This window comes from Sinocyclocheilus rhinocerous, unplaced genomic scaffold (assembly GCF_001515625.1).
Source record: "Sinocyclocheilus rhinocerous isolate Xijiao unplaced genomic scaffold, SAMN03320098_v1.1 scaffold3468, whole genome shotgun sequence".
Classification (NCBI taxonomy): Eukaryota; Metazoa; Chordata; class Actinopteri; order Cypriniformes; family Cyprinidae; genus Sinocyclocheilus; species Sinocyclocheilus rhinocerous.
In genome coordinates, this window is record NW_015657489.1 from 159503 (window position 1) to 173426 (window position 13924).

Sequence of the window (13924 nt, forward strand, 5' to 3'; positions counted from 1 at the left end):
CGAGCTGCGGTGAGAGTCAGAAGCCGCGGAGGAACCGAGTGCTCGGACCAAAGCGAGTCATTTGGCGCGTTTGAGGAGGAGCTCGAGCGCTAAACTACACACTGAGAGTTTCCCAGAGTTCCTCAGCAGTCTGAGTGCGTTCGTGTGATCAGGATGCGTGTGAAGCGGTTACTCTGGAACATGAGCTTCATGACAGACTGCATCTGCTCTCATGGAGCTGGACTCTAACTAACACCATCATCATCATGTGGTAGAAGGCGCTCTGGCTCAGTCCGGCTCTTCTCCAGGATGGCTGGCTTCAGCATCACTCTGCACCTCTCTGGGATTCCCTGCACTCTTGTGGGATGTTCTGCCTGTCAGTGAAGCAGAGTCGAGTTTGGTGAAGACTCATCAGAAGACTGAGATGATGATGATGATGATGATGATGCTGCTGGTCAGTTGGGGCGCTTTTCTCCAAACCTGCTTGATGATGATGATGATGGTGAGAGCAAACCAGCACGACCTCAGAGAGACCAGCTGCGACCTCAAAGCCAGAGTGAGTGCTTTCCTTTATTCAAAAGTTACAAATCACTTCCTTACAGTAGGTATTACCAATCAAATCAGCAGTTCATGAACATTCACGGTGGAGGTATGAATATGTATATAAAAGTTAAAGTTGCGTGACATGAACTGCTTTAATATTAAATAATGTAGGCCCAATAATGACAGTGATTTAAAGTTATTAAGCGCCTTCAGCTCTTTGGAACATGCATGTGTCATAATGGAGTATAAACACTGCATCTGACATGTAACCGGTGACATATTTGTCATTTGCACTAAATGGATTTAAATCACAGTGTTTGAATGGAAGATATAGCTCTGAACTCTAGAAAACAGTCATTGATAGAGTTTTATAGGCTCACGTTGCTGAACATAAAACAGGACGCTTCTGCATTAGCTGACAGTGTTGTGTTTAGTATAAACGGTTTCTTTAAAAGTATTCTGTATTATTACTGTGGTATGCAAATGCAACCACATGTTCTGGACTTGGAAAATGTCTTGTCCATGTATGTAGGTCTGCAGGAGCTCATTAGTCAGATCAACAGCACTAAATGTGTAGGATAGTACATGATCTGCCCAAAATCCAAATTAATAGTGTAGTGTATAACCATCATCATCATCATCTCCTGCCATATGTGCATCTCTCAGAAGGGAACTTTTGGAATTCCAAAGATTTTTTTAAAATTATGAACTTGTCTCCATTAGCGTTATTGTAGTCAAATAAAACCATTAGTCAATTAAAACCATTATTATATATAACCTTTTATTTCAGCTACAATTCGACAAATTGACATTTTAATTTAGTTTAACTTGATGTACTAGAATAAATAAAACTGAAATAAAAAAAATAAAAAAACCAGTAAAACGACTTAAAATGACAAAACACAACTAAATTAATTTGACCTAAAACTTCACCTAAAATTAAAATGAAATGGGAAAAATAAATAAATACAAATTAATTTTACATAAAATGTAATTATATAAAACTATATAAGTGATACTAAAATAACATTGGTTTAAAATATATTCAGAACATCACGAGACTGAGTGAGTTTGAGGTTTTATAGTAAAGTATTTTAAACGCTCCAGAAACCTTCATTCGGTGGCAATGGGACAAAGTTTCACAAATAAGTCAAATTAAATACTAAATATGCAAAAAGTTGTCGTTTACTGGTTCCTGGATTATGGATTTGGGATAGAGTCCGGGTTCGTGTGAAATCATTATAATTAGTCCGATGTCCAGCAACAGAAGTGAACAGAATGTCATTATGATCGATTAACTATCGTAAGTTCATTATAGTGTAACATACAGAGTGACACAGTTAAAGTCTTTTAAATTATACTTATTGCAGGTTGCTTTCTGTCTCTCCCGGGTTTGTGTGTGTGTGTGTGTTTGTATTTGTGTGTGTGTGTGTGTATTTGTATTTGTGTGTGTGTGTGTATTTGTGTGTGTGTGTGTGTGTATTTGTGTGTGTGTGTGTGAGTGTGTGAGAGAGAGAGAGAGAGAGAGAGAGAGAGAGTGTGTGTGTGTGTGTTTGTGTGTGTGTGTGTGTGTGTGTGTGTGTGTGTGTGTGTGTGTTTGTGCATGTATGTAGGAATGTATTTGCTTCTGTCATTGTGCAGTGTCCTTGAGCTTGGGAAAGGCGCTATATAAATTAAACTTATTATTTATTATTTCTGTTGTGTCAGACAGACTGTCAAAGTTTTCATTCTGGACGTGTATTGCCCTGGACACTACTTAGATATGAACTGTCTATAAGGCATTATCAGCTGGTGAATAAACAGCAGCTCTTCAGGGTTTGTGTAGAGCAGCATCAGAAACACAGTCTGCATTGATTTGAGTCTCAGAACATCATCATCAAACTTCACGAGCTTCAGGAGTCTGTTAAATGTTTACAAGCGTTTCACAGCTGCTCGTCTTCGTCTCATTAATCTGAGAGAATGAAAAAACACTTTATGTTGAGACAGAGTGACATATACTGGCCAACATTGAGGTTACTGTTACAAACACAGAAGCTCTTTCCCTTTCAAATCAGCATATTATAATGATTTCTGAAGATCATGTGACACTGAAGACTGCAGTAATGATGCTGAAAATACAGCTGCGCATCACAGAAATACATTACAGTTTAACATATATTCACACAGAAAACAGCTGTTTTAGATTATAATAATATTTCACAATTTTTACTGTATTTTTACCGTGTCAAATAAATGCAGCTTTGGTGAACAGAAGAGACTTCTTTTATTGATGTCACTAATGTTTCAGCATCAGCCTTCTCTTTCTGTCTCCAGCAAAGCGAGCTCAACTCCTTCCTGTGGACGATAAAGCGAGACCCTCCCTCGTACTTCTACGGCACCATTCACGTCCCGTACACGCGCGTCTGGGACTTCATCCCCGAGAACTCCAAGCAGGCCTTCCAGCAGAGCAGCATCGTGTGCTTCGAGCTGGACCTGACTGACCCGTACACCATCTCCGCTCTGAGCAGCTGCCAGCTGCTGCCGCAGGGAGAGAACCTGCAGGACCTGCTGCCCAAAGACATCTACCGGCGGCTCAAGAGACACCTGGAGTACGTCAGGCTCATCTGTACCATTATAAATGTTTTTACTGTCACTTTTGAGACATTTAATGTGTCCTTGATGATTAAAAATGTTACTTTCTTTTAAAAAATCCTACTGACTCCAGACTACTGATCAAAAGAAGTCTCTTCTGCTCAGCAAGGCTGCATTTATTTGATCAAAAATACAGTAAAAATTGTGAAATATTATTACAATTTCAAACAGCTGTTTTCTATGTGAATATTTGTTAAAATGTAATTGATTTCTGTGATCAAAGCATCATTACTCCAGTACAAAACAGTTGTACTGATTCATATTTTTTCTTTTTCAATAACATTATTATTAATAAATGAGCACCAATAATAACTGAGCAGCAAATCAGCATATTAGAATGATTTCTGAAGATCATGTGACACTGAAGACTGGAGTAATGATGCTGAAAATACAGCTGCACATCACAGAAATATATTACAGTTTAACAGCGATTCACATAGAAAACAGCTGTTTTAGATTCTAACAATATTTCACAATTTTCACTGTATTTCTGATCAAATAAATGCCGCACTGGCAAGACTTCTTTCAAAAACATTTTTTAATTGTATTTATTCCGAAATTTTGAGCACTAGTGTAGCAGAAACAGAAACAGTGTGGCGATCAAACTGTGCGGTTGTTTGTTGTACTGTACTTATTTATTTACACAGCGCACTTTTTTCATTTCTGGCTTTATTGTGAGGTGTTAAATGCATGCATTCAAAAATGTGCGAGGAGCTTAAAACGCAGTGAGACCATCTTGAAAAACACTTAAAAAGCACCGCAGCTGAATGCAAAAACATGTTCTGTGTGAACGACCTGAGCATCCGGAGCGAAGTAAAAACAGATTCAAACGAGCAGCAGTTTTTAGGCACTTTGCATAGATTGCATGTCTAATGCATCCCTGCAGGGATTTTGCTGAATGCTGTTTATCAGAAAACTAGCGGTTTGGGATTTTAATGGCTGAAATCTAGAGGACAACGCCATGCTGAAACATCAGTGACAGCAGTACTAGGTTTACACCAAGCGGCAACCTCCCGCTCTCTCTCCTGAAGCCAACACGGAAGTGACTTAAACTGTAATTCATCGACTGGCCGCTAGAGGCTGGCTGCAAAAGGGAGTCAATCCCATAGACTCCCCAACTTTACAGCAGAAAAAAACATGTTTACAGCCTGGTTCAAAAAATTGTTTTTATACAGTCTATGGTTTATACGTTTAGTAACAGGTCTCCTGTGCTGTCTCAGTGCTCTTGCATTAGTTGCTTTTCTGTGGTCAGAGAATGAGTATAAAACAGAGTCACTGTCAAGTCACATTTATTTCTAAAGCGCTTTATACAATACAGATAGTTTCAAAGCAGCTTCACAGTGATAAACAGGAAAATGACAGCGTGTTAATGTTGTAAAATTCATCAATTATTTCAATTTCAGCTGTAAAGCAGCTCTACAGAAGACAATAAAGTCAGATCAATGTTGATTCAGTTCAGTTCAATAACTGTGTCAATGTTGCAAAGTTCCTTAATTGCGGAATGAATTTGAGTCAGTTAAAGCAGCTCTACAGAAAACAGTAGTGCCATTAATAACCGTCATGGCATACAATAATACACAATATCATGCAAACCTCACAATATTGTTTTTTTTTTGTTTTTCAGTCATAAATAATAGAATCAATAATGCAAATGTCATCAAATATGAGACAAATCCAAATTCTGCTGTAAAGACAGTAGTGTCATTATTCAGTCAGTTCAGTATAATATATGATTTTGTGATTTTTTTGTGTGTATTTTTATAATACAGCAGTGGCCAAAAGTGAGATCTGGAGAGGAGATTTCTCAATATCTGACCGTACAAGATCAAAATATATTGGGAAGATGAAAACACTAACTTGGTTAAAGTAAAAACACTACACTGTGCAAAACAGAAAACTTCCGCTTATCATAAAATGTGTTGTTTTTGCATAGAGAAACGAAAATCTCACTGAAAATAAAGCATGCATTAAATATAACAAGTTATTAATATTTGGTTGGTTCTCCCTTGTTTTTGATTACAGCAGTCATACCGCAGAACAGAACAAATGAAACAACTGAGTGTGTACATTAGTGTCACACTCCAAGCACACAGTATGCTTACAATAAAACGTTTGCATCAAGACGTCCGTTTAGCTAGGCCAGCATCAGTTCTGGCCTCTACTGTATGCCACGATGTCATCCATATGAAGTGTCTAGCAAACAAATCACACTTCAAATCTGAATGAACAGGAGAGTCCAGATGAATGGAGCTCGAAGACCATCCTCACAGATCTTCACCACAAACACACAAGTTCGCTTAACTTGAAATTATGACAGAAATATATTACTATCATATATGTACTTCTAAAAATAATACTAGTATTTTGTGCTGCATCTTTGATGTTGAATGTTAAATTTGTGTTAAATCATAAAACACAGAATCCAGAAAAAATTCAACGGAAAACAGAGAATTGAAGGAAAAATAAAACGGATTTCATGCAGCCCAGCTACTCTGTGGAGTTTAATTGTTAAACAAACAAATTCTGTTTACATTCTTTATGAAGGTCTAACTAAAGCATTGCCTTCCCCACTGATGGTAAATTAATAATGTGATAAATATCGATATATATGTGATGGAAAATAAAGATAATTTTATGATATGTAAACAGAATTGAATTTTGTTTGCATCATTGAAGCACTATTTTCTTGTCCATAACTGTGAAGCTGCTTTTAAACATTCTGTATTGATTGTATAAAGCGCTGGCTTGACTTGAGATGATCATATTTTTGGCCATATCGCCCAGCTGTAAGCAAAATCAGTGATGGAAGCTCAACTGTGCTCCAGCTCTAAAACACAGTAGTGCTCATTATTCAGTTCAGTGTTGATTCAGATTCCCACAGATTGATCGCGCTCGGACAAAATCAGGAACTGTAAGAACCGGCCAAATCCTTTCATAACTTCTGGCGCCTCTGCCTCGAATTCCTCTGGTGTTTTTAATGCTTACCACTTTGTGGCGTTAAACATAACTTTAAAGCTTTGAGAAAATAATCTCTCTGCCAGATCGCACTGGATTTCAAAAGCACGGCCAGTAATGATGAATGGTGTTTGTACAGATGGGGCACATTTAAATCTGCCGCCTCGCAGCGATCGGAGCGGCCTGCGGTCATCAGCTCTCAAACACAAACCCAGCGTCACGCAGAACCAGCACTGCTTTCTGCAGCTCACAGAGAATGATCGGAGCCCTGATGACGGATCTCAGACAGCCATGAGGCTGCTTCAGCTCACCTTTTAGAGAGAAGCCGAAATGAAAGAGCTGAGTGTTTCTGCTGCTCATGTACACTTTAAAATCAGATTTAGTGTGACACACGGTTACAGTGCGCTTTCTTCTGTTGCTGAAATAAAGTCAGCTCTATGCAGTTAGGATGCATGAAGTGTTTCGAGAGCAAACGCTCGGCACAATCACATTCATATAGATATGTTGGTTATTGTGATTAAGGTTCATTTGCGTGCTGCTGGAGCTCAGATGTATGTGTCAGACGTGGTCTGTTTTAGTAACTACAGTAAACAGTGCTGTACACGGCAGGAAAATAAGTGTTAAAGGAATAGTTCAACTAAAAATGAACATTTGCTGAAAATGTGCTCACCCTCAGGCCATCCGAGACCTTTATTTGTATAGCGCTTTATACAATACCGATTGTGTCAAAGCAGCTTTACAGAGTCAAACAGGAATATAGTTTGTCAATGATGCAAGAAGACAATAACAGAGTCATGTTTCAGCTAAAGTCAGTTCATTGATGATTCAGTGACGTCTTCATCCAGTTCAGCTCTCTTCAATAGTGTCTGTGCAATCAGTCGAGCGTCCCCAACTAAACAAACCAAAGAAACCAAACCTCCATCAGTGACAGAATGGAGAAGAAACCTTGGGAGAAACCAGACTCAGTCGGGTTTGTTTCTTCATCAGATCTGGAGAAATGTTTTTCTGGCTCAGTGTGTTTCAGTCCCGCAGTAAAACCTCTCATTGGTGTAAACATCTCTCTCTCTCTCAGCTGTGATGGTGACACACACACACCTGCACTACTGAGAGTCATTCTCACAGAGATCCGTCCTCGAGTGCTGGGTTTCCTCGCCGCTGTTGACCAAACACACGGGTATCAGATGCAGCTCGTTCCTCGCTGGTGTCTGTATCCGGATCATTAACACACCCCTCAAACCTCATTAGTTCTGCTGATCTTCTGATGAGAGGCGTGACAGGAGCGTCTGTCTGTCTGTCTCTATACCTGTCTGTGTTAGATTAGAGTAGATCTCATGTTGTGGATCAGCCCGAGGCGTCTCTCCTCAGAAACTTTTGGTTTTAACCCGGCTCACGCGGGAACAGGCTTCACAGATCCGACCCTCGGGCGAAATCATTGATCAGCCTCCGAGAAGCTCCTGTCCTACTTTACTAGTTACTCTAATTATTACCACGGTAAACAGAACAGGCACTTCAGTACTATCTTAAAAGTTAGTTCTTTATTTAGAATTAGCGGTCTGTCTGCACCTCTCGAGAATCTAAGTTTAGAGCTAATAATACAGGCCTGTATATTATTACAAAAGAGCAGATTTCAAATTTAAGCCCTCCTTGTCTATATTTATTTTCAATTTTTTTTTGTCTTTTTTAGTTTATTATTTTAATAATTGTATTTTGTATTAATTTTTCAGATTTTAATCATTTTTTCTTAATTATTTTTACATATTTATTGTTTTGAATGGCCGCCAAATAAGCCCATCAGCCCTTGTTGCTCTCAGTGATTTAATAAATGATCCAGATGCCAAGTGCTGATTATTTTCAGACATATTTGACATTTCAACTTTTACTTAAATGCTGTAGTGTTTGTGCTTGGCCGGTTATGATTGATCAGCATTAAATGTAAAGTTTCTTCATGAGTTTGTGATTGATGTGTGTGTGTGTGAGTGTGTGAGTGTGTGTGTGTGTGTGTGTGTGTGTGTGTGTGTGTGTGTGTGTGTGTTAAAGCATATCTCAGTAGCTTTGCTCCAGCTGAAGCTCTTTAATGGCCATCATTCCCTGCTATTGTTCTGTCCCGCGGTCTTTGACAGGCACTCAGGGTTTGTTTGTGCGTCGGCCTCCATTAGCATGTGTGTGTGTGTGTGCGTGTGTGTGAGTAATTACAGCCGCTATTGTTCCTCTAAACGTGCTAATACATGAGTATCAGAGAGGTGTGAACTGAATCAAACGGCGTGTTAATCTGGTGTTAGGAGCATGTTTGGTTATGATGCCGTACGTTTAGTCAGTTTGGCTTAAAGACTGGCTGGATTTTGATGTGAGAGACAACAGCAGATGCACTTTTTCACTGGAGGAAGAGTTATTATGGATTATGGACTCTATGGAATTTTAGTTAAAAAGGTCTTAATGCTGGATTAGTTTCAGCTTTTGTCTTCTCCAGATGTTAACTGATGGACTGGAGTGCTGTGGATTACTTGTGGATTATTGTGATGTTTTTATCAGCTGTTTGGACTCTCATTCTGACGGCACCCATTCACTGCAGAGCATCCATTGCTGAGACACTGATGCAATGCTACATTTCTACAAACCTGATGAAGAAACAAACTCATCCTGATCTTGGACTGTGAGCATATCGGTGCCTTAAACAGCGTACAGACTGACAGCATGTTCACTGTGAGAGAGTGTGTGTGAGTGTGAGTGTGTGTGTAGTTTTTATGAGGTCAGTGAGCACACACACACACTCTCACACACACAAAGAGCTCCATCCCCAAAGACAAACACTGCTTGGGTGTAAATGACCCTGAAAACGCGGGTGTTTCATGCGAGTGAGTGGAATTCTCTCTCAGCCGGGACAAAAAGTAAACAACACAGGGGCGCAGGCCGCGGGAGAGAGAGCGAACAGACAAACACTTTCACCCCGAGACCCTCAGGAGCCGCTAACCAAGAACAACAGCTCCACAATACGATCCGCTCCGTAGATCGGTCAGAGGAGCAGAGAGACTTCAAAGAGCCAGTGACCGCCGGCGTGAACGAGAGTTTGACAGCAGCGTCTTTCATGTGCTGCAGGAGGGGATTGTGGGAGTGCGATTACATCAGCGCCATCCAGAACTGGGTCGTAATGTTGACCACTTTAATACAATCACAGAGCACACGCGAGTCTGTGCTGACGGATCTGCTGTCGCTCGTGTTAAAGTGTGAATCCACCAGCATCTGCTTTCATTAGCCATGAGACTCGATCCCTGCTGCTATAATATAAAATATATATATTAAATATATATAAAAATATAATTAGTTTTTTTTTTTGTTATTAAAACTAAACAAGCAAGCCCAGCCCAGGTGACAAAAAGTAACAAAAGTTACATAATGCATTACTTTCCATAAAAAGTAACAAAGGAACACAATTAGTTACTTTCTAGGGAGTAATGCAATATTGTAATGCATTACTTTTAAAAGTAACTTTCCCCAACACTGTCTATCATTAAGAAGTTTTTTACTTGAAACCGTTGCTTCCAAATAAAATTCAAATCCACAGACCAATGGTAGTTTGAAGGGGTTTACCAGCCGGAGAGAACTTTGCAGGAAAGTTCACTTCGCCAAACTCCTGAAACAAACTCCAAAAGAACTTCGTTTTGGCCTCATTTCATTTGCAATGGCTTCACATGTTTGTTCTTCAGTCAGAGCCTTTATATCTGCTCTTCCACAACTGATTTCACTCATGCAACCTTTGTCTTTTCTTTCTTTCTCTTTACTTTTGTAAACATGAGCCAAACCTTTTAGGGTTCTTATCTAAAACAAATCCTTATATAGGTTTTTAAATGGCACTTTATAGTATTTTTAACTTGTTACTCACCATGAAAATAGGCAATTAATGAAGCTGCTGTGGCGTTATAATGCCAACCATTGTGCATGTTCTGTTTCTCGTACTCTTCTCTTTTCCAAGCATTTGTCAGAATTCCTCTGTGAAATTCCTCATGCACAGGACGGTTTCCCTCCCTCATAATCACACCGACAAAGATGCATTCAGAAACAACTCTATTTCAAATATGTTTAGAATCTGCGGCCGCTCTCACGTGTGTGTGTGTGTGTGTGTGTGTGTTGTGTGAGCACCAGTTTATCTTTAAAATACTGTCCATCACAGCCGGAGTTTATTTTGGAATAATTAAAAATGTTTGTTTTTGAAAGAAGTCAAAGAAGTGCATTTATTTGATCAAAAATACTGTAAAAATAGCTAAATATTATTAGAATGTAAAACAGCTGTTTTCTATGTGAATATCTGTTAAACTGTGCGGATCCATTTCTTTGGGGTTGAGAGGTTATCCGCACATATTTTCCACTACAGGGATGATTTTACACGGTGGGGCTTGAGCTGAAGCCAAGCAGACGCGTGCATCTTCACATACTGCTGTGGTTTGATTGTGCATGCGAGTTCAGTCTCAGAAAAGACACGTTTCTACCTTATTTACCTCTAAAGATGCATCTTAGTACCTCAGAGTAGTGGTATGTACCATTAGGGTACTTCTATGAACCTTTTAGGGGTAAATTTAAGGGTTTTGCACCAGTGACAAGATGTTGCACCACCATTTCTTGAGAATGTTATGACAGTTGTACAGTTGTCACATGCACTGTTATTGTGCTCGGATTCACTGAGAGACTTTTGGACACGTTTATGTTTAGAATCCGTCATCAAGACGTCTGGAGCATGAGGTGCTTTTCAGTCCCTGTTTCAGCTCAGAGGTTCTTGCGAGCTGATTGGCTGAGGCTGCGTGTGTGGGCCGGATGAAGCTGTCAATCAAAGCGCGGTCACTTTAGCGTGTGACACTGATTCTGTCAGACAGCGTAAATATTTGGCTGTGATTGAGCAGTAAGGTAAACACGGGGCCTGTGGGGCAAATGCAGAACCCAGACTAAATGACCTGCGTTTCTCTAGACTGATCAAAGCTACGCCGACCTGCATTTGTCTGTTCAACGCATAACCGCACCGCAATTAGTTCCAGACAAGAACCGCCTACTTAGAATAACATTAGACATAAAATCACATTACAGCTCAAGATTGACGGCCTACAGCTTGTGCATTTCCATAGACACAGACATTTCCATAAATACATATACTATCTGTGCAATAGTGGCTGTTTTTAAGAATGAGTCACTGAATCATTCATTCAAATGATTCATTCAGAAATTAAATAAGCAACTCTTTATGAGTCACTTGAATCATTCAGCACTCAAATGATTCAGTGATTCACTGTGCCTCATGCTTAAATCATATTTTAAATATATTAAATATATTACTCGTTCAGTTTACTAATTCAGAAATTAAATGACTGTTTATGAGTGAGTCACTTTTATAAGTGCACAGCCAAAAGTTATTAAACGTGTTATTTATTTGATCGCATTATGATTCTCTAAAAGCAGTGAGTAACTCCTCTGAGAGTTAAACTTGAACTGTCACGTAGCTTATGAAGAGTGTTAAATGGATTTATGCACCAAAGCAATACAGATTCTGTTGAATTTTACTGACTGAATTCTACGCAAACTTTTGAAAACGGGTTTCAAAGTGCAAGCTTTTGGTATTAATACCGTTATAGTCTTAATAACGTGAATGTTCAGTCTATAGGCATGCACGATTTTCTTTACAAAGTGACATCGCCATCTACTGGCCAGGCATGCATAATACAGCATTTTCAGTCATTTTCTGTGAGAATAGGGATCGATTTGACAGTCACCTGTTTTTCAAAAATATAAAGGAAAAACTTTTCTGTTTTGTAGTACACCATTGTCATGTTTTAAATTGAAATTTTAAAGAAACCACAATTTTATATATATATATATGTGGGATATTATTCTGGTGGGAGTCACGACTCACGAGTTCCTCTAAAGGCAAATGGTAACTCACTAAACTAGTTTACTTGGTTTAATCCAGTGACTAGTACTTCCTCAGAAGTCTATCAACATGATAGCTTGTAAACATGACTGAAGTCTGGCTAAAACCCTGACGGTGATGTTTGAGAGAGTGCTTCTGTGTGTGTTACGACTGTCCGACACTGAGACTAATCAAAGCCAAACTCGATTCACAGAATGAATGCAGTGAACACACACACACACGGCTGCTCTGTTCTGAATTAACGTGAGTTTGAGCTCAGCATTACGCATCAGGTTACTCCTAAACGCATGCAGGGCATCGTGGGAAAGTTTCTCAGCTTATCAGAGTCCATTCACAAATACTGCATACAGATATCTACAGACAGGCCACTGAACAGATGTTCAGATTCATGTTCAGAGTCTGTTCACTCATATCTTCCTCCTCAACACATGGGGACGTTTTGTTTATTATAAGCACGCTACAGTTTTGTCATCTGCCGCTTTAAATTTCTGCTTTGAGCTCCTTAAAGGAGGATTCTGATTGGCGTTCAATGATTTTATTGATTATTATTAGTGATTCCAATGATATCGTTTCTCTGTGTTATCGTTTCACTTGTGATGTGGACTTAGTGATTCTCTTGGCGCGATTCTTGTAGAAGTAGATCAGTAGACGTGAACTAAACTGGAGTAGACTGCACATTTTTACATTTTGGATGTTGAGTTATGTTTTGTTTGAGCGGAGCATGACGTCATGTTACGAGCGTTGCAGCATCTGCGGAAGCTTCTCGAGCGCAAAGTTCGTATCGTAAGTGTGAAATACTTTGACACTTTCACAATATGGATCTGTTGAACAGCAGATTGTTCAGTACTCCGGATCTGAATATGTGCTTACAGTCTTGGAAACTAAATCATTTATCAGGACTAAATGCTCGTTCGCATCAAGAACAATTACTATAATGATAACGATATAGTTTTAAAAATCGGCCTAAATTTAAAAGAATAGTGAAGTCCAAACCACAAATCAGAATCCCTTTCAACAATGAATGAACGAAAACATTCACAGCCAATCAGAGTCATTTGACTTTAAAGAGCTCAAGCATTTAAAGCGGCAGATTTGCTCGTAACAAACAGAACGCTATCTTGGCGCGGACGCTAATATATTTATCGTTATTGTTTTTGGTGTAAATGGGCCTTAAGACTAATATTATTTCAGCCCTGTCACAGCTATGATGATGCGTTTCAGCTGATTTCCTCGTGACCAGAATAAAGACGTTTGTCTAAAACACAGTGTTTGGGAAACCTGTTTGGACTCAATCATCATTATTATTTCTGTGATTCTGTTTGGTGCAGAAATCACACACTTAACGTAACGGGGCGATTTCCATCACAAAGCTGAATTGTTGACTTTCATAGGGCCGCAGCGCTTTGATAGGAACTCACTCTGGTTCCCGTGTGTGTGAATGTGGCCAGTGACCCACAGAACGGACACAACGGAGGAAGAAATTAGCATTCGTTCAGCCCGGTCTCTTTCATTCAGCACCTCGTCCTCCTCCGCGCTGTAATTTAAGGGGCTGAAAGGCTCTTTTGCACCGCTGAAGATGCTTTGGCAGATGGAGGGAGTTTGGGAGGCTAGCGGGGTGGCGATAGGCTAATTTGAGCAGCATATAGCAGGCGCGCTTTCAAATGCAGAGCAGGAGGCTTTGATGAGCGCGGGATGAAAGCGCAGGGAGCCCAGCGGCCAACGGAGGCCCTTTGTTCCAGACAAGAAGGCATCTGCTGGGCTTTGCCCTCCTCTCTGGGACGAGCCCCTCAAACAATGACGGACGGGGCCAGAGAGTGTCATCGGCGCTGATGAACAGAGCTCGAGTGTGTGTGTGTGTGTGTGTGTGTGTGTGTGAGTGAGTGTGTGTGTTTGTGAGAGAGTGAGTGT

The 13924-nt window shown here is 39.9% G+C and overlaps 1 pseudogene; it reads left to right on the top strand.

The window, feature by feature from the left end:
* The first annotated feature begins 345 nt into the window (after positions 1-345).
* LOC107721032 (metalloprotease TIKI1-like) overlaps positions 346-13924 on the top strand; it is a 32239-nt pseudogene continuing 18660 nt past the window's right edge.